Genomic DNA, 18767 nt, shown 5'->3' with positions numbered 1-18767 from the left:
GCTACTTCATAACTGTAATGTTGCTGTTATGAATCGTAATGTAAATATCTGATATGCAGCATGGTCTTAGGCGACCCCTGTGAAAAAGGGTCGTTCGACCGCCAAAGGGGTCGCGACCCACAGGTTGAGAACCGCTGCACTAGACAGCGATGTCTGGAACAGAACCTGGAGCCCCAAACCTGTCTGTCCTACACCCCCAGAGCCTCTGTGGCGGGCAGGGTTGGGGGGTCGGATGGAGGCGATCTGGGCTGTTTTGCTCGCTAGCCGCGGGAGAACCTTGGCTGACCCCATCCCTGGGCGGGGCGGCGAGGGGGAGGTTGGAAGCGCGGCCCCCTTAAGGCGGCGCGGTGATCTCAGCCCCGCGCTCGCCGCCCCGCCCTCCCCGGAGGCGCGCTCAGCGCATGCGCACCGCGGCGGCACTTCGCGGTGCCCGGGACGCTCGGGCCGCGGCGACCAGACTCCCGGGCTGCGGTGCCGCCCGCCCGCGCCCCACCCGCGCTGTGCGTCGCCCGCCAGCCCACGCCGTTGCCGCCATGGGCTCCTGAGGTACCCGCTGGCAGGTCTCGGGCCGGAGGGCCTGAGGGGGTCGTCTGTGGGCTCCGGGGGGCGGGGGCCGCTGGGTTTGGGGGAGGCCCGTGCAGGGGGCACCCCGCCGGTCGCGTTGGTTGACCGCGGATCCTCGGACCCGAAGGCGGCCGGCCTGGCCGAGAAGGAAGGGAGCGCCCGCCGCCTCGCACGTCCTGACCTGCGCTCCCTGCCCTTCCCGCGGGGTCGTGGGCCGCCCGTGGGTGTGCCCTGGCCCCCTCTTCGCCAACGTGGCGGCGCCGGCGCCCGGCGTGTAATCGGACCTGCCGTGGGGGTGGCCGGGGGAGCCGGCAGGCGGATGGGCAGCCTCTTTGCAAGTGGGATTGTGTGCCCGGTGGGTGTGCTGGCCCCGGGCACCGCCTAGTGAGTGGGGGAGGCATCCGTGCTTGTCGGGGCTGTGATCCGGGAAGGTGCTTGGCCTGCGAGGCCCTTGGGGATGCTGGCATGGAGGGCGGACCGGCCTTGCATACCGGTCAGCTGCTTGGAGGGGCACCCGCGGAAACCGGGGACTCCAAGGAGATTGGCCTTGAAAGAGGCCATGGAGACTGGGTTAGGGTGTGTGTACCCGTCCTGTGGGTTGTACATCTCCTCCCTGGTGCGCTGCCTGGGTCTAGAGCTGGTTGATTCCAGGCCGTGGCAAGGCATTGAGGTTGTGGGTGAACATGAGTATCTGTCCCCAATTCACATCTCCCCCGGGGTTGTGCAAAGCCAGGCACACACACACACACAGGGCACCCTGTCGCAAAGCAAGTGCTTGCACGCCTAATACCTGTGTGTGAGCTGAAGGCCATGCATTATTTATCTGATTGCCTGGTGCTTTATGTAAGGCAAGCAGCAGCAATCTGTGCCCTGGAGGCCCTCGGTCTGCGAGTCAGCCAGGCAAACAAGCTCACCTGCACCTGCAGAGCAGGCACAGGCTCAAAGGTGAGACGTGTTTGCAGTGCCCCTTCCCATCTCCCCTGTCTGCTTGCTCGGTGGGCCCTGACGCTCTGCACGGCAGGACATCCTGTCGGAGGGTCCTGTGTGTATCAGAATTGGGGCCGTAGGGCGGGAGGGCCCCAGCGGCCAGGCCCCAGTGCCCATTTGGTCAGGCCTTGGACACAAACACATATTGTCCCCTGGGTACAGGTCCTCTCAGGTCGGTGAGGGAATCGAACTCAGGAACAAGGAATCACAAGGATGTGACCTATATAAAACAACAAAGGGTGTACACAGTGATTTTTGTGCTGGGAGAGGGGCAGTGTGGCCTGCAGAAAGGACATGACTGACATAAGGGGACAGCTGAGCTGAAGCCTGAAGGGTGACTAGCATGTATTTTCATGCTTTCTACATGCATTTTTCCCGTTCATTCTCTCAGCACTTGTGTGCATACGGAACTTGTTATAGCTCTTTGGCAAGTGGGGAAACGGAGACGCAGAGGGAGTACGCGACCTGCTTGTCCACAGTACGTGGCAGGCCTGGATGGAGTCATCCTTGAACCAGGACCTTTCTCTTGCTGCCTTGTAACTTACTGAGCATCTGCTACGTACCTGGCACCGTGCTAGGGGCATAGGCGTCTGAAGGTCAAGGAGACCCGGTGACCAGCCACTAGCAGCTCCAAGTCTGTTGGGGAGACGGACATAAATAGTGACCCCAATCCAGGCGTGAGGCCCTGGTAGGCAGTGTGGATGGAGAAGGCAGCGAGAATTCCCCGCCGAGAACCACAAGCACCCCGGGGCTCCTGTGTGCAGCCCTGGGGGTTCTGGGTGTGTGGTAAGCTGCCCCCGCATGGGGGTGGGTGGTACACGGACCCCCTTCTGCAGCTCTCCGGGTGGCTCGGCTTCACGGCAGAGTGGGGGCCGGTGATCCTTGCCCTCGTTTACTCCTGATGGCCGAGTTCTCCGCAGCTCAGGCTTTTGTCTGGAGGCGGCTTTCTCCCCTTGGCCTTTGAGGTTTTGCTCCTGGTTTCTGGCGGGCCAGCCCAGCTCTCTCCCCAGAAGGGCTCAGTTCTATTTCAAGTCCCTGCTGTGCTCGTTTCTCCCCGCAAATTCCCCGGAGTGGAAACAGCCTTGGTGAGGCAGAGTGCGGCTCTTTATTGTTTTGCAACCCAGTTACAGTGAATGTCCTTCTGGCTCTGCGGGGCCTTTAGGCGGGATTTGGTGTGTGAGTTGTGGAAGGCCAGCAGTTGGGCCCTGGGAGAGAGCTCTGTGTGGGGTCTATGGTAGGACCTTCACAGGCAGTGAGTACTCACTGAAGACCTACTGTGTGCCTGGCACAGTGCTAGGCCTGGAAGAGAGGCCTGAGGCGTGCGTCGTGCCTTCTATAAGGCTGTGCTTGGCTAGGGGATCCAGAGTGCAACAAATATGTGCAAGACAGTGCTTCCTTGTGGGAGAAACAGGGCCCCACAGGGACCAGAGGACAATAGGAACAACAGCTTGTTTATGAAACACTTACTGTGTGCCAGGCGCAGTTCAAAGCGCTTTCATAAAATAGTGCACTTCATCTTCCCACCCGCCAGGGAGCTGGAGCAGTTACCTTCACACTTTGCAGAGGAGGCAGCCTAGGAAGTTAGAGCTGGGCTGGTTGGTGGAGCTGAGCTTCGAGCTAGAGCAGCCGTGGGCAAACTACGGCCCGCGGGCACGATCCAGGATCCGGCCGTTTGAAATGAATAAAACTAAAAAAAAAAAGACTGTACCCTTTTATGTAATGATGTTTACTTTGAATTTATATTAGTTCACACAAACACTCCATCCATGCTTTTGTTCTGGCCCTCCGGTCAAGTTTAAGAACCCATTGTGGCCCTCGAGTCAAAAAGTTTGCCCACCCCTGATCTAGAGGGTCTGACCTCAGAGTTTCCCACCAACCCTGGGGGGTCCCCGAAGTCTTCCTAGAAACTGGGTGTCCTGTGCCTTGAGGCTCCTGCAGAAAGGGGCGTTCTAGGCAGAGGAACGGAGATGTGGAGGCCTGAAATACCTCGCCTCCCAGACCCGGCTGTGGGGCTCGGGCATGAAGGCCTCTGAAGGCCCTGCTAAGGAGTTTGAACTTGACCCTGGTGTGGTCATCGGGAGCCCTCAACGTTCCATAAAGGAGGTGACATCCTCAGCCGTGTTACAGGACCGTATGATCATCTCCCCCCTCCTTCCTGCGTTCCCACAGAGAACTCCAAGAAGACACGGCCTCCCTCGCTTTTGCTTTCCCTCGGCTCACTGGCATTCTTTTTCATTTTTGCTGCCTTTTCCCTTCTCCACAGCCCTAGAAGCAAGTCCTTTCTGGGCCCCACGGGTTCTCACCGACCGCTCACACGGCAGGTCTGGATTGGACGTGGGCAGCTCCCTTTCCCATTTGGGAGCTGTGGTGGGTGTCCATCGTCCCCGTGCCCACTCTCACCAGCACTCTAAATACAGGCAGAGAGTGGGGACAGAGTGGGAGCTGGAGCCCACATGGATTCGCCGAGGAGGTGCCTGCTCCACCTGCCTGCTGTGCTGGGTCTGGCTGCCTGCATTTACGCACGGCTCTAGCCGCTGTGCCTCGGGGCCCAGAGGCTGGGGGTCTTTGCACGAGGTCAGTGCTGAAGCACAGTTGAGGGGTCCACATTGGGTGGTGTGTGGGAGCTGATGGGTGTGGGGTGAGAGGGGAGGAGTTGGGGAACTCTTCTGAATTGGGTGCCTTTGGAGGGGAGGCCAAGAATTTGGGAGGGGAACAAAAATGGTCACTGGCAGCACAGGAGAAAGGAACACCCCGGGCATTGGCATTGGCGAGAGAGGGACACAAGGAGCTGAGAATGGGCGGTGCAGTTCAAACCCTCTCGCTCTTAATATCCCCGTGGCCTAGGGCGTGTTGCTTACCAGCTCCTAATTCCCATTCATTAAAAATTGGGAGGCCCTACTGGCTAGCCCAGCCGTGGGCAAACTACGGCCTGGCCGGATCCGCCCGTTTGAAATGAATAAAACTAAAAAAAAAAAGACCTTACCCTTTTATGTAATGATGTTTACTTTGAATTTATATTAGTTCACACAAACACTCCATCCATGCTTTTGTTCTGGCCCTCCGGTCCAGTTTAAGAACCCATTGTGGCCCTCGAGTCAAAAAGTTTGCCCACCCCGGGGCTAGGTGCTCAGTTGGCTCAAGTGTTGTCCCACAATACACCTGGGTTGTGGGCCGATCCCCCTCAGGACACATGCAAGAATCAACCAGTGAACATGGGTGGTGGGTGGAGCAAAGGATTGCTGTTTCTCTCGCTTTCTCTTCTCTCCCCCACGTCTCTCTTTAAATCAATTTTAAAAAAGATGGGAGTAATCATGGTGCAGCCGTCATGCGACTGTCATGACCCACTGTCTGCATGGAGCCCAGCGTGGTTCCTGGATATAGAACGTGCTCAGTAAACACTGGCTTTTACTATTACTCTGTGGGCTGTTGACTTACTCAGGAAAGAGGCATTGATGCCTGTGTGCCCGCCATGTGCAGGCAGCCGCCCTCCCCGGAGCGGAGTCCACGGGAGCAGTTGCATTGTCACGGATGCGCTGAGAGAATGTCAGGATGGTCTCGCCTGGGCGGGCACTGCTCTGAGGAGGTGGTGTTCATTTTTATTTACTTACTTTTAAAAATATTTTTTTCTTGATTTCAGAGAGGAAGGAAGAGGGAGAGAGAGAGAGAAACATCAATGATGAGAGAATCATTGATGGGCTGCCTCTTGCACGCCCTCTACTGGGGATCGGGCCCACAACAAGAGCATATGCCCTTGATGGCAATCAAACCTGGGACCCTTCAGTCCATAGGCTGATGCTCTATCCACGGAGTCAAACTGGCCAGGGCAGGAGGGGACATTTAAGCTGTCACCATGTGTAAGGGGACGAAGCGGGTTCCAGGCAGAATGAAGAGCATGTGCAAAGCAAAGGTCTGAGTTCTTGTCTACAAAATGGTTTGACACTGGGGCTCAACACTAGTAGGCCCCCAATAAATGTTAATTGAATGTGATCTCAGCCTCAAGAAGGACAGGAAGAAGAAGGAAAGTGGGAGGGGGCCATGGAGAGAAGAATTGGATGGCCCAGCCCGAGTCGCTCAGTGGTTGAGCGTTGACCTATGAACCAGGAGGTCACAGTTCGATTCCCGGTCAGAGCACATGCCCGGGTTTTGGGCTCAATCCCCGGTGGGGGGCATGCAGGAGGCAGCAGATGGATGATTCTCTCTCATTGTTGATGTTTCTATCTCTCTCTCCCTCTCCCTTCCTCTCTGAAATCAATAAAAAAATATTTTTTTAAAGAGGATTGGATTGTCGCTAAGTTTCGAGTTTTCTCAGGTTCCCTCCCCATCATCTCTGCCTCTGCCGAGTGAGACGCAGCGCGGCTCTGGGACCCTGCTTCGCCTAAGGACAGGGGAGCAGGGCCCTGTGCAGAGTCGTTGAGATGCAGGAATTAGGCAGGCGTCACACCCGGGCAACATTTGTTCGCATTCCTGGTGCTGTTTTAGCGCCGCTGAAACCCTACGCTTGGGCAGAACATAGAAGGACGACACGGAGCCTCCGGGTGGTTGTTTTCTAGTCTTAGTTTAATGATGGCGCAGTGTCTGGCACAATGCCTTGCACGGAGTAGGAGCTGAAATAGTTTTTGACTAAACAAATGAAACAGTTGGATGGGTAATGTCATTGCCACTCTGGGGAAAGGTGGAAGGATTCTTGTGAAGTGACGGACGTAAAGGCCAATCAGAATAGGATTGCTTATTAGAAATGAGTTTATATCAGGAGCCCACAGGGCACATTAAACAGCCGTGGGTCTGCCCTAGGACGGGCGCAGTCTCATGGTCTGGGAGGCCTCAGGCCTGGGCTGCGAGGCAGGAAGCCCCACAGTCACCTCCTTTTCCTCTTCTGGGGCGGAAAGCAGAGAGGGAAGATCCCACCCAGAAAACCTTTGTGCCCGACCTGCGTCACTTCCAGCTCCACCTCGCTTAAAAAAGCTCGTGCGCTTACACTGAGTGAATATTTCGTGGAAAGTTTGCATTACTGATCTTGGTGTTTCAGCCTTTGGAAAACAACAGGCTTCTCTGGTTTTGAAAATAGTACTTGTTGATTATAGTAAACTTGGAACACAGAAAAGATTGGGGGATAAGACTAAAAATCACCCTGTATTTCATAACCAAGAAATAATCACTGTGGAAGTGTGGGCATGCTTTCTTTCTAGGCACACTCCTGCATTGTCTCATCGTTCACAGAGCACCAGGTCATAAGCATTTGCCCATGGAACTAAGAAGTTAGCCACAGATCCAAAAGAGTGAGACAAGTTCTAAAACAGTGCCTAGTGCTTCATCTCAAATTCAAGGGGTGGGGAGAGCACTGAGTGGAGAGTCAGAACCAGGTGATGGCCTGGGGTGAGTCCCTTGCTCAGCAGTGAGTCTCTAATGGGGCTATTCGTACCTTCTCTGCCCACCTTCTGGGTGCCACAAGGTCCCAGGTTAGAAACCCCCCAAGGGGAGGGGCCTGGTTTGGAGGGAGAGGAGATCTTCACAGTTGCATGAAGATGGAAGGAGGGTCCTAGCTGGGTTGGCTCAGTGGATAGAGTGTCAGCTTGCGGACTGAAGGGTCCCAGGTTCGATTCCAGCCAAGGGCACATGCCTGGGTTGCAGGCTCGTTCCCCAGTGGGGGATGTGCAGGAGGCGGCCAATCAGTGATTCTCTCTCATCATTGATATTTCTATCTCGTGCTCCTTCTCCCTTCCTCTCTGAAATCAATAAAGAAATATATTTTTTAAAAAAAGATGGAAGGGTGTGTGTATGTGTGTGTGTGAGAGAGAGAGAGAGACTTCTTTTCCGACCTGCAATCTGTTTGATGACCCCTGAACACTCTAGTCGCCTTGCCGGGGAGCCTTGCTCTTGAACCTTGTGCCTGTGGCCACGGGTGGTCCCAGGATGGCTGTTCCCCACCCCCACCCAGCAAAGGGGTGGAGTGAGATCTCTGGAAGTTACTCTATCTGCCCCCTGAAAGGGATTTTCACATCAGACAGCTTCCCACCCTGGGAGACATGCATGCAGTTTGAGACCTTTATTTGTCTCCTGCTCCAATCCCTGTGGACAGCCTGCACCCGGGGAGGCCCTGCCCTGCTGGCAGGTGGCTAGGAACCTTCACTCTGTTGGGCTGTGCTGTTCCCCAAAGCCCTCTGGGCCATCATTTACAGAAAAGCTTCGAGGGAAAATAACTAACCCCAAGATTGCTGCTGCCACTGCTGGCAGGGCCTCCGGGCTCCTGCCTCTAGCACCCCTGTTTTTTATTCCTCATAAAATGCACAGAGAATCTGGGTTTCCATTGGCAATCATTATGGGTGCCTGCAAGGCACAGTGGTAGGTGTTGGTGAAGGGATATGTGTGAGGATATTAATATTAATTAATATTGATGTACTAGTTAATACGAAGGTTACTATCTTCTGCTGACTTTGTGTAGGGCTTTGCAGTTCATTTAATTCTCCCAGCAGCCCTGGGGCCTTGGAATTATTGCGCCGGTTTTGTAGATGGATAGGCTGAGGCTCAGAGGGGTGAATTTGCCTAAGATCCTTTGGAAGGAAGCACCCACGTTTTCAATATCAAATCCTGTGCCCTTGCTGCTCTGAGCACCCAGCAGATGGAATTGTGGCTTAGCCTTGGAAAGTACGATACTTAGAGGATCAGTCGAAGCTGTGGGGGCCCCAGGAGGCAGCAGTCTGCTCTGCCTGAAGGTGGGCTGAAGAGACAGGTTCCCTGGGGCAGGGCCATAGGGTTGGCTGAGAGACAGTGAAGTGGCAGGTGGAGAAGGGAAGGGCCTTCCAGGTCGCGGGCCTCCTCCAGCACGCACAGGACAGGAGACACAGGGCGGGGAGTGAGGAGCAGAGGCGGAGTGGGCTCTCCTGGGGTGCTTGGGGTCACAGTCTCACCTCCATGAAGAGGAGGTGCATCTCTACACGAGTTTGTCCGTGATTTTAAACAAAGAGGATGTGTGGAAATCTGGATTTACCAGAATAGCACAGTATTTGCTTTACAAAGAAAGGCTGGTGTATTGTGTGTGCGTTAGAAACAACTGAATAGCAATAGCCTCGGTGCATTTACGTGAGATGTGACTTCCAGGAGTCCCTGGCCCTCTCAGTCGGAACATTGCAGGGCTGGGAAGCGGGGAGGTTGGCCAGGTTCTTCCTCTCCAATGCTGCCTGTGGTCTGCCCGGAGGTATCTCCCACTCACCTGGGGGCGGACAACCATTTCTTTCATTCACAGTTGTCAGGAGTTGGGCCGAATTTGTGGAAGTGGGAGGCTGCTGCATTTATCCGGCTGTCCTCCCACATGGAGGTCTCTAGGTAGCCAGAGTCCCGCCTCTGTCCTTCACCAGCTGCCTCCTTGCAGACCTAGGGTTAGGCGGCCATTGCTCTCGGGCACAGCTTGTGTAACAGGCCCGTGATGCACGCTGAGTGTCATGCGGTGTGAGGGTGCCACGCAGGGAAGCGGCAAGAGGTGCTCAGCTCTCATTTGGTGGCCAGACTGGAACACTTGACCCCCTGACGCTCTCCGCTCCCAGCCTCTCCTGCCTGCCTTGAGTGCACATCCTGGCCTGCCTGCTGCTCCCCTGGGCGCTGGCACCTTCACCAAGGGAGACCAGTTACGGCTGGGTGTTGTGTCCATCTGCCGTGGGAGCAGGGCACCAGAGCCCCTGTGCGCTGGGAGGGCTGAGGAGCTGAGCGGGTCTGGGCTGTCACTTACTGGTGAGGAAATGCAAGTTCATGGATCAGGGGACCAGGCGCGTACGGGCTGATCCAGGTTCCGAACCATCTCCTGACCCAGCGCTCTGTTTGCTGAAAAAGGGTTTTCTCTACCATTTCTTCCTCTGGGCATCCTTAAAACTATACATTGTCAGCATTTCTCCCAATAATTTGGCTTATTTCTTAGATGAGTGATTTAAGTGCATCCTGCCTCTCTAGCAACATTTTCAAAATTACACCTACTTGTATAAGCAGCTCCCTTCTAGGAATTTATCCTACAGATGTGTTAACACATGTGCACAGTGACTTATTTGCAAGTTTTGTCATTGCTGCCTCATTTGTAGTAGCAGAAGGCAACCTAATGTCCATCAACAGGGGTCCTGGAACAAATGGTAGTCTGTCCGAACCGGGGGATACTGTGCAGCCATAAAATAAGATGGAGCCCGGCCAATGTTGCTCAGTGGTTGAGCGTTGACCTATGAACCAGGAGGTCACTGTTTGATTCCCAGTCAGGACACATGCCTGGGTTTCGGGCTCCATCCCCAGTAGGGGGCATGCAGGAGGCAGCCGATCGATGATTCTCTCTCATCATTGATGTTCATTTCTCTCTCTCTCTCCCTTCCTCTCTGAAATCAATAAAAATATATTTAAAAAAATAAGATGGAGACTCCATGCACAGGTATGGAACGACCGCCAGAATAGATTGCTGTGAAAGTTGCAGGTACAGGGCCCGCGACGGGGATGCCTCCGTCTGTGTAACTGGAAAGGGCGTTTGCTGATGTTGGTACACACGGTCTCGGGATTCACAAGAAGTGGTTGTGGTGCCTCTGGGATGGCGGCTGGAACTGGGAGACTGCTCACTGCAGATGCTTCGTACCTTTTGAGTTCCAAATTGTGACTATGTGATGTTTTAAAAAAAATTAAAATAAAATTATATAACAAGAGCCCTAAGAAATGTATCCTCACCTACTGCCCAGTGCAGGAAAGTCAAGGCTCAGTCAGCCTTGCTCCGGCCCCTGACTGCCATCTAATAAAATACGTGTGCTTGGGTCTCACAAAGGGAAGGGACAGGGTGTGAGCGTTTGCATGTTTCTTGGTTGATACGACACCAGTCCCAGCCCTGGAAATGGAGCCACACCCGTCTGGCCCCTTCGAAACACTGCTGTTGGCTGGCTTGTCATTTTATTTTACTTGTTTTTGATTCCTCATCTGAGGATATGTTTTTATTGATTGGTTGACTTCCATCTGCACCCCGACCAAAGATGGAACCTGCAACCTTTTTGTGTACAGGACGACGCTCCAACCAACTGAGCCACACCCGCCAGGGCAGCTGGCCTGTCATTTTAAAAATATATTTTATTGATTTTTTACAGAGAGGAAGGGAGAGGGATAGAGAGTTAGAAACATCGATGAGAGAGAAACATCAATCAGCTGCCTTCTGCACACTCCCTACTGGGAATGTGTCCGAAACCAAGGTACATGCCCTTGACCGGAATTGAACCTGGGACCCTTGAGTCCACAGGCTGACGGCTCTGTCCACTGAGCCACACCCGCCAGGGCAGCTGGCCTGTCATTTTAAAGCTCTGAAACCTCCCACTGATTGCAGAACCCAGGCCCTCTTGAGCCACACGCTCCTGGTCGCCCTTTCCTCCAGGTCCCTCGACTTCCCATCCTTATGCCTTTGCTCAAATCCTATCTGCCTTTAAGGCTCAGCTCAGTTTCCACCTCCGCATGGCCCTCTGACCTCCCCCGCCTCTTTATCTGTTCCTCTCCGCTGACACTTAAGCTGTTTTACATTGTGTCCTGGTGTCTGATTCTTCACTGGGCTGCGGGCTCCTCTAGGGCCAAGGCCACGTCAGGCTCACAGCCCCTGATTGGTTAGATGTTTGCCTAGCTGCCCTCTTCCTGGTGGGATTGGAAGCTGTGGGGGCAGGGCCTCTTCCATACCCATGGACCCCACTGGTGCCTGGCACAGGCGGGCCCAGCCTCACAGCAGGAATAACAACAGTCTCGTGGCCGAGCGCCCAGTGTGCATTCTTTCCTCGCGTTCTCATGGGGACCCGTGAGGTGCAGCTGCTGTGACCCCTCTTGTGGATGGAGAGCAGGGCAAACATCTTGTCAGGTCACACAGTGAGAAGTAGGATCTGGACAGAAGTCTGGCTGCCTCCAAAACGATGTTTCATCAGTTTACCACCTTCCCCAAATCACGAGTCACACCGATACCCTTGGCCCATTCTCATTGCCTGTCCCACTGGCCAAGGGACCCTTGTACTGTTACTCCAGTGTATTCCCCCCACGAGACTGTAAGCCCTTAAAAGGTTAGTCATGTCTGAGATACCCTTTGGACTTAGCACAGAGAAGTTGCTTAAAGGTATGTGTTTGTACCTTTTTAAAAATTGATTTTAGAGGAAGGGAGAGAGAGATCAGTGTGAGAGAAAAACATGGATCAGTTGCTTCCCACATATGCCCCAAATGGGGACCGAACCTACAACCTGGACTGTGCCCTGACCGGGAATCAAACCCACCACCTTTTGGTGCACGGGATGATGCTCCAACCAACCGAGTCACACCGGCCAAGGCTGTATTTATATTTTTAAACTTTTCAAGGTTTGGCCTCAGCTGGTGTGACTCGGTTGGGCATCGGTCCGTGCACCGAAGGGTTGCCGATTAAATTCCTGGTCAGAGCTCATGCCCCGGTTTCATTGAGGTCTGGCTCTCTATCCATGTTTCTCTCCCTCCCTCCCCCTCCCTCTCCCTCCCCCTAACCCTCCCCCTCCTCCTCCCCCTCCCCTTCTCCCTCTCCCTTTCCATCTCCCTCTCCCTAAAAATCAATGAAAAATCTAAAGAGAACCCCCAACTTTTCAAGGTATGACTTACTATGGTCTGTGGTTAAGCACACTAATCTTACATGTTCAGTGCAGTGGCTTCTTATGTCCGTGAATGCCTGTGCCAGCCACTGTCCAGATCCAGCTGCAGAACACTTGCAGCACCCGGAAGGCTCCCTGGGCCGCCTCCTGGTCACCCACCCTCCCGAGGTAACACTACTCACAGCTCACTGTTGGCTGGTTTGACCTTCCCGTAAATGGAATCCTAGGGAAACATTCTAATGAGGTTCATCCGGGTGGTGGGTAGCAGTTCTTGTTCCTTTTCATGGCTACGTAGGAGTCCACTGTTCAGTCCACTTTCCTGTGGATGGGTATTTGGGTTGTGCCCAGCCTTTTGGTGTTATAAACGGGGCTGCTATGGGATTTCTTGTTCTCGTCTGTGGGGCACATGTGGATTCACTGGGTATACATACACTCAGGGTGGAAGGCTGGCTCCCCACTCAGTCCCTACTGTGTGAGTGAAAGTCAGGCTGGAATTCCTCACTGCGGTGCCCTGGGCAGCATCCAGGCTTCTTGCTGACGGGGTCCCAGGGGTTGGGCAGGTTCAGGGGACTTGGCTTAGACGACTTGCTCCCACGGGGTAATGTGACTCTTTAGGTCTAGGGTTCGCCGCCTGAAGGGGACCCATTTGCTCAGTGCTGGATGAGTTTAGCTGGTTGGAAAGGTGATCACACTTACAGGGGTGCAAAACCCAGCTAAAGAGGCTTGAGCATTGGCCCATCTCCTTCCCGTCTGGGAGAAAGTGGGGTGATCACAGTTTGGCCCGGTATATATTTTTTAAAAAGACTTAATTACAAGGCTGAATGAAGTGAGCCCTCGCGGAAGTGTGCCCCAGTTGAAGGTTTTTGGATCACTTCATTGTTCACTTTATTCCTGTCCCCCCCCCTCCCCTTCCCCCAAAGAGTGAAGGATTAGATGATTTTTCATTTCTGGTTGACAGATTTATGGGAACTCGGCCCCAGGAGAAGGGGAGAGACGTGGAGTCCCAGAGTGGCTTCTGCTTGTCTGTTGCTGGAAGGGGAGTGGGACTGAGAGATGGGACCCTCCCCCTCCTGAGGGCATGTGGTTCTTTCTCCAAAGGCTTACCAGGCCGAACTGGGGGTTGTTGACCTGCTCTAATGTGGATCAGCCTTCCCCCAAAGGCAGCCGCACAGAAGTTCCCAGAGGCACGCAGTCCTGGAGGCAGGAGGCGCAGGGGGCGGCTGAAGGGGCAGCAGCATGCCAGCTCAGATTCACATGCCCAAGCCCCACTCCGCCGCTGAGCTCTGTTAGATGGACGCGTCTCCATATCTGTTGGTTACAAGGACACTAATCCCTCTCCGGCTGTGTTAATATTCTGGAGACGTGTGTGCAAGTGTGTTGCCAGCGAAGCTTGGCCAGTGGGTGTGTGGCAACTGCCCGAGCGAGCACTTCATGGCTGGAGCTCAAAAGGGTTTGGATCTGAAGCTGATGAATGAAAATATGACCTCAGAAGGTTTAAAAAAAGAGCAGACGGCCAGACAGGGCTGGCCTGGGTCTCAGACTGTTGGGAATGTGTGCTCTCGGCCTGACAGGGATGCCGTGACTAAAACAGGAGCGTGGCCCTCCGAGGGGACAGCGTGCCCGGCCCGGCTCTCAGTGCTCTCCCGTGTCCACTTGTTTACTCCTTACAGCTCTCTCGGAGGCCGTGTGGCTGCAACCCCATTTCACAGCTGAGGAGGCTGAAGCAAGAGGGGTTACGTAACTTGCCCAAGGACACAGGGCAGCTAACCGCGGAGCTGGAGGTCCAGTCTAGGTGGTTTGGCCCGGAGCGCACGGCTGTCTGACAGCCCTTGGGAATCTGTGGGTTTGGCGGTACAGCAAGGGCAGGGTGACAGACCCCACTTAGCAGGGGCCTGTGGGCAAAGGACTTCCACCCTCCAAGCCTCTGTTTCCTCCTCTGTAAGTCAGGTATTAATTCCCTCCTGCTGCTGTAACAAAGTGCAGAAACTCAGTGACATAAAATGCAAATTTATCATCCTCCCGTTTTGAGCTCAGAAGTCAAAATGTATTTCACTAAAGTCCAGGTGTCGGCAGGCTGTGCGCTCTGGGGGCTCCGGGGGAATCTATCTCCTGCCTTGTCCAGCTCCAAGAGGCCCCTGGTGTTCTCCTGCTTGTGGCCCTCTCCTCCTGCTTCCAAGCCAATAGTGCAGCCTCTTCCAGTCTCTCCTCCTGCTTCCATTGTCACATCGTCTTCTCTACACTTCACCCTCCTACCTCCTTCTTTACAAAAAGTAATTAATGTATTGGTTTTAGAGCGAGAGATTTGTTGTTTCACTTATTTGTGCATTCATTGGTTGATTCTTGTATGTGCCCTGACTGGGGACTGAACCCATAACCTTGGCTTTAATCATCTGAGCTACCCGGCCAGAGCCTGCCTCCTCCTCATAAGGACACTAGTGATTCTATTTGCCTCCCCAGAGAATCCGAGATCATCTTTCTTGTAATCACATCTGCACAGTCCCTTTTGTCATGTAAAGTAAAAACCTCAGGTTGGGAGTGAGCATGTGTGGAGGCCATTCCGCCTTCCCTACAGGAAAGCGGAGGGGGGGGGGGGGGGGGAGCGGGGCGGGGGGGAGGGTAGGGGCATCAGCCAGGTGTCCCTGCAGCACGAAGTGAAGATGACTCAGAATTCAGTACAGGTGAGACAGTGAGATGCTCCCTGATATACCTAAGTCCCAGGCAGGTGGCCTAGTTCAGTGAGTACTACCCGTAGCTTCGTAGCTTTTCTGGAAAAGGTAGGAATCTCAGAAGGGGAGTCCCCTCAAAGGCGTCTTTCCTGGAGGAGGATGGGGCAGGGCCTGTGTAGGGGCACTGTTGCTGCCTCTGAGTTGTTCTCTAGGTGTCCTGGCTCATCAGGCCTTGCCAGGGCCTGGGTGAATTTTGCAAGGCCCCTCACTTCCCTGTCCTCCATTCTGTGCTCTCCAGTGCCCCTCTGGTGACTGGTTCGGCTCCCTGGCCCCCGATAGAGGACATTCATGAACTGGCACGCCTCCTTTTCTTGTGAGCTGGCTTTGCCCAACCCTGATCCCCTGACCCCTGACCCCTGAAGCCTGGCTTTCTGGACCTGAGATGAGCTCCGTCCAGCCTGTGGCTGGTGGCCTTGCAGGGCCCTGTGTCCTGTGTTCCCCGTGGCTTCCAGACCCACTTGACGGGGCCATCAGGAGGGCTCCGTCACTCAGGCCGCACTGCCCTCCGTGGGGCTGGTTAACAGCACCTGGCACACCCTGTCCGAGTGTCTGTTGACATGTTGTCTCGTGCCTCTGTCCATGCTGTTTCCTCTGTCCCCAAACTGATCACGCAGCACATACCTTACAGCATGGCACCCGGTCCCGGCCCTCGTGGAGCCTGACTCACAGAGTGTTAATGGGATAAGGCTACTCACAGCTGTGGTCAGTGCTACGCAAGACGGGGAGACGTGCCACGTACAGACTGTAATAGATCACAGCAGGTGATAGCTGTCCAGGCAGATGCGGATACAAATGGGGGCGCGGTGAGGAGAGAACGTTCCATTCCCTGAGGTTGACACGGAGGTGGTGGAGGTTCATCACAGAGGTTTAGAATGGAATGGAAGGAACTGCAAAGGGCGAATGTTTCCTTATCCAGTCAAAGCATATTGAGTGCTAACTCTGTCCCAGCTCTGAGCTAGGTTCTGGGGACCAGAGTTGCACATGAGACATGACCCCTGACCTCCGGAAGGCCGCAGGCTAGTTGGGGAGAAGACAGGTGAGAGTAAACATCCGCAGAGGTTCCTCCATCAGTGTTTCTGCCCGGGGGCTTCTCGTCCTCTTTGATTGGAAGCTTCCTTATTTTAGAAACCAGAAAATTGCTAGGCCCTTGTTAAAAGCATCACTAGCCCTGGCTGGTTTGGCTCTGTGGATAGAGCGACGGCCTGCGGACCGAAGGGTCCCGGGTTCGATTCCGGTCTAGGGCATGTACCTTGGTTGCAGGCTCCTCCCCCGGCCCAGGCCCTGGTCAGGGCACATTCAGGAGGCAACCAATGATGTGTTTCTCTCACATCAATGTTTCTCTCTGTCTTTCCCTCTCTCTTCCACTCTCTCTAAAAATCAATGAAAAGTACCCTCGGGTGAGGATTAACCAACCAACCAAACAAACAAACAAACAAACAGAAAACAACCAAAAAACCCATGTCTATCTCCTTCCTGTTGCTTCCATCAGATGGATCAGGTGTGTCCTGATGGAACACGTAGAACAAGTCCCTTTGCCCTCCTGGCGTGGCCTCCACGTTGGAAGATGTGTGTGAGATGGTGTGACTCAGCCTCCATCCTCTGCCCTCACTCAGCCCAGCCCTCCCTCCAGCCCACTGTCCACATTCTTCAGCCGAGCTCTGGAAGTGTCGGTGCAGGGTAGGGGACCAAGAGACGGAAAGCCTGTGTGTGCAGCAGGTGGCTCCACGGCAGGCATTCAGTCACTCACTGATGGACTGATTCTTCTCTTCTAAACCCCTACTGTGTGCCTGGCACCACCCTGGTCCTAGAGATGGAAAACTCGGGTGTGGGGAGGCAGGAACCCTGTCAGAACTGACCTGTTAGTCCCAGGAGTGAGCACAGTCCGCTGGGCGGGCGTGGGCCGCCCCTTGGGTGGGGCCGTGATGTTATGGTGACTCGGGAGTGAAGAGTTGGCCTTCTCCACGGGGACAGGGGCAAAGGGGAGGGCACGTTGGTGCCGCGTGGGGGGCTACATGCGCAGGGACCAGTGTTGCTGTACTCAGGGAAGAGGCAGGAGGTGGGACCAAACTGCCAGGGCCCTGGGCTCTGCAGCGGAGTCTGGCCTGCAGCCCCGTCAGAACCTCAGGTTCTCAGAGGCTCTCAGGGCAGGGGAGGGGCATGGTCACTTTTGAAAACAAGTGAAAAAACAAACCATGCTGATCCCTGCATGCTTGAGCAGCAGCCTCCCTGCGGCCCCGAGGATGGCCCGGCCCACGTACCTTCACCTCCACCTCCACCTCCACCTTCACCTTCACCTTCACCTTCACCTTCACCTTCACCTTCACTTCACCTTCACCTTCACCTTCACCTTCACCTTCACTTCACCTTCACCTTCACCTCCACCTTCACCTTCACCTTCACCTTCACCTTCACCTTCACCTTCACCTTCACCTCCACCTCCACCTCCACCTCCACCTCCACCTCCACCTCCACCTCCACCTCCACCTTCACCTCCACCTTCACCTTCACCTTCACCTTCACCTTCACTTCACCTCCACCTCCACCTCCACCTCCACCTTCACCTCCACCTCCACCTTCACCTTCACCTTCACCTTCACTTCACCTCCACCTTCACCTTCACCTCCACCTCCACCTCCATTCCACCTCCACCTCCACCTCCACCTTCACCTCCACCTTCACCTTCACCTTCACCTTCACCTTCACCTCCACCTCCACCTCCACCTCCATTCCACCTCCACCTCCACCTCCACCTCCACCTCCACCTTCACCTTCACCTTCACCTTCACCTTCACCTTCACCTCCACCTCCACCTCCACCTCCACCTCCACCTCCACCTCCACCTCCACCTCCATTCCACCTCCACCTCCACCTCCACCTTCACCTCCACCTTCACCTCCACCTTCACCTTCACCTTCACCTTCACCTTCACCTTCACCTCCACCTCCACCTCCATTCCACCTCCACCTCCACCTCCACCTCCACCTCCACCTCCACCTTCACCTTCACCTTCACCTTCACCTTCACCTTCACCTCCACCTTCACCTTCACCTTCACCTTCACCTTCACCTTCACCTTCACCTTCACCTCCACCTCCACCTCCATTCCACCTCCACCTCCACCTCCACCTCCACCTCCACCTCCACCTCCATCTCCACCTTCACCTTCACCTCCACCTCCACCTCCACCTCCACCTCCACCTCCACCTCCACCTCCACCTCCACCTCCATTCCACCTCCACCTCCACCTTCACCTTCACCTCCACCTCCACCTCCACCTCCACCTTCACCTTCACCTCCACCTCCACCTCCACCTCCACCTCCACCTCCACCTCCACCTCCACCTCCACCTTCACCTTCACCTCCACCTCCACCTCCACCTCCACCTCCACCTCCACCTCCACCTCCACCTCCACCTCCATTCCACCTCCACCTCCACCTCCACCTCCATTCCACCTCCACCTCCACCTCCACCTCCACCTCCACCTCCACCTTCACCTCCACCTTCACCTTCACCTTCACCTTCACCTTCACCTCTCTGGAATCCAGGACACTTGAAATCCCAGCGCTTCTTCCTAAGTCTGCAGCAGACTAATTTTGTGGCAAAAATGTGACCTGAATTGATGCGAGACTAATTATGATCTTTAAAAATATCTCACCTTTCTCTATGGAAATACGATGTGTTTGATTTTGGGATGCTGCCCAGAACCCTGTGAGGGTGTCACCGTATACACACCATATACAGCACCACACAGTCCTTTCTAAAATCTGAAAAACCGAATTCCTAAACTCACTTGGCCCAAGGGCCCTGGCTACAGCCCGGTGCACCCAAGAAACACATTCAAGACAGCCGGGTACCTGCCCGGGCCCAGTCGGGTGGCAGTGCCGAGATTCCGGCCCCGTGTCCC

At 54.8% G+C, this 18767-nt stretch overlaps 1 protein-coding gene across 3 annotated transcripts in view; it reads left to right on the top strand.

Moving 5' to 3' along the window:
• The first annotated feature begins 425 nt into the window (after positions 1-425).
• Positions 426-18767, top strand: part of TMEM184B (transmembrane protein 184B) — a 53874-nt gene continuing 35532 nt past the window's right edge. For 2 of the 3 annotated variants that reach the window (XM_070411116.1, XM_070411115.1), the window contains exon 1: positions 468-546. The gene's annotated coding sequence lies outside the window, so the exon portion shown is untranslated. Of the gene's footprint in view, positions 547-18767 lie in introns of all 3 variants that reach the window. The other variant, XM_070411118.1, reaches the window with a different exon arrangement.

Source organism: Myotis yumanensis, unplaced genomic scaffold, assembly GCF_028538775.1.
Source record: "Myotis yumanensis isolate MYYU_CA2020_CCGP unplaced genomic scaffold, mMyoYum1.0.hap1 SCAF_3, whole genome shotgun sequence".
Lineage (NCBI taxonomy): Eukaryota > Metazoa > Chordata > Mammalia > Chiroptera > Vespertilionidae > Myotis > Myotis yumanensis.
Note: the sequence above shows the minus strand (reverse complement) of the source record. Positions and strands in the feature narration are given on the sequence as shown.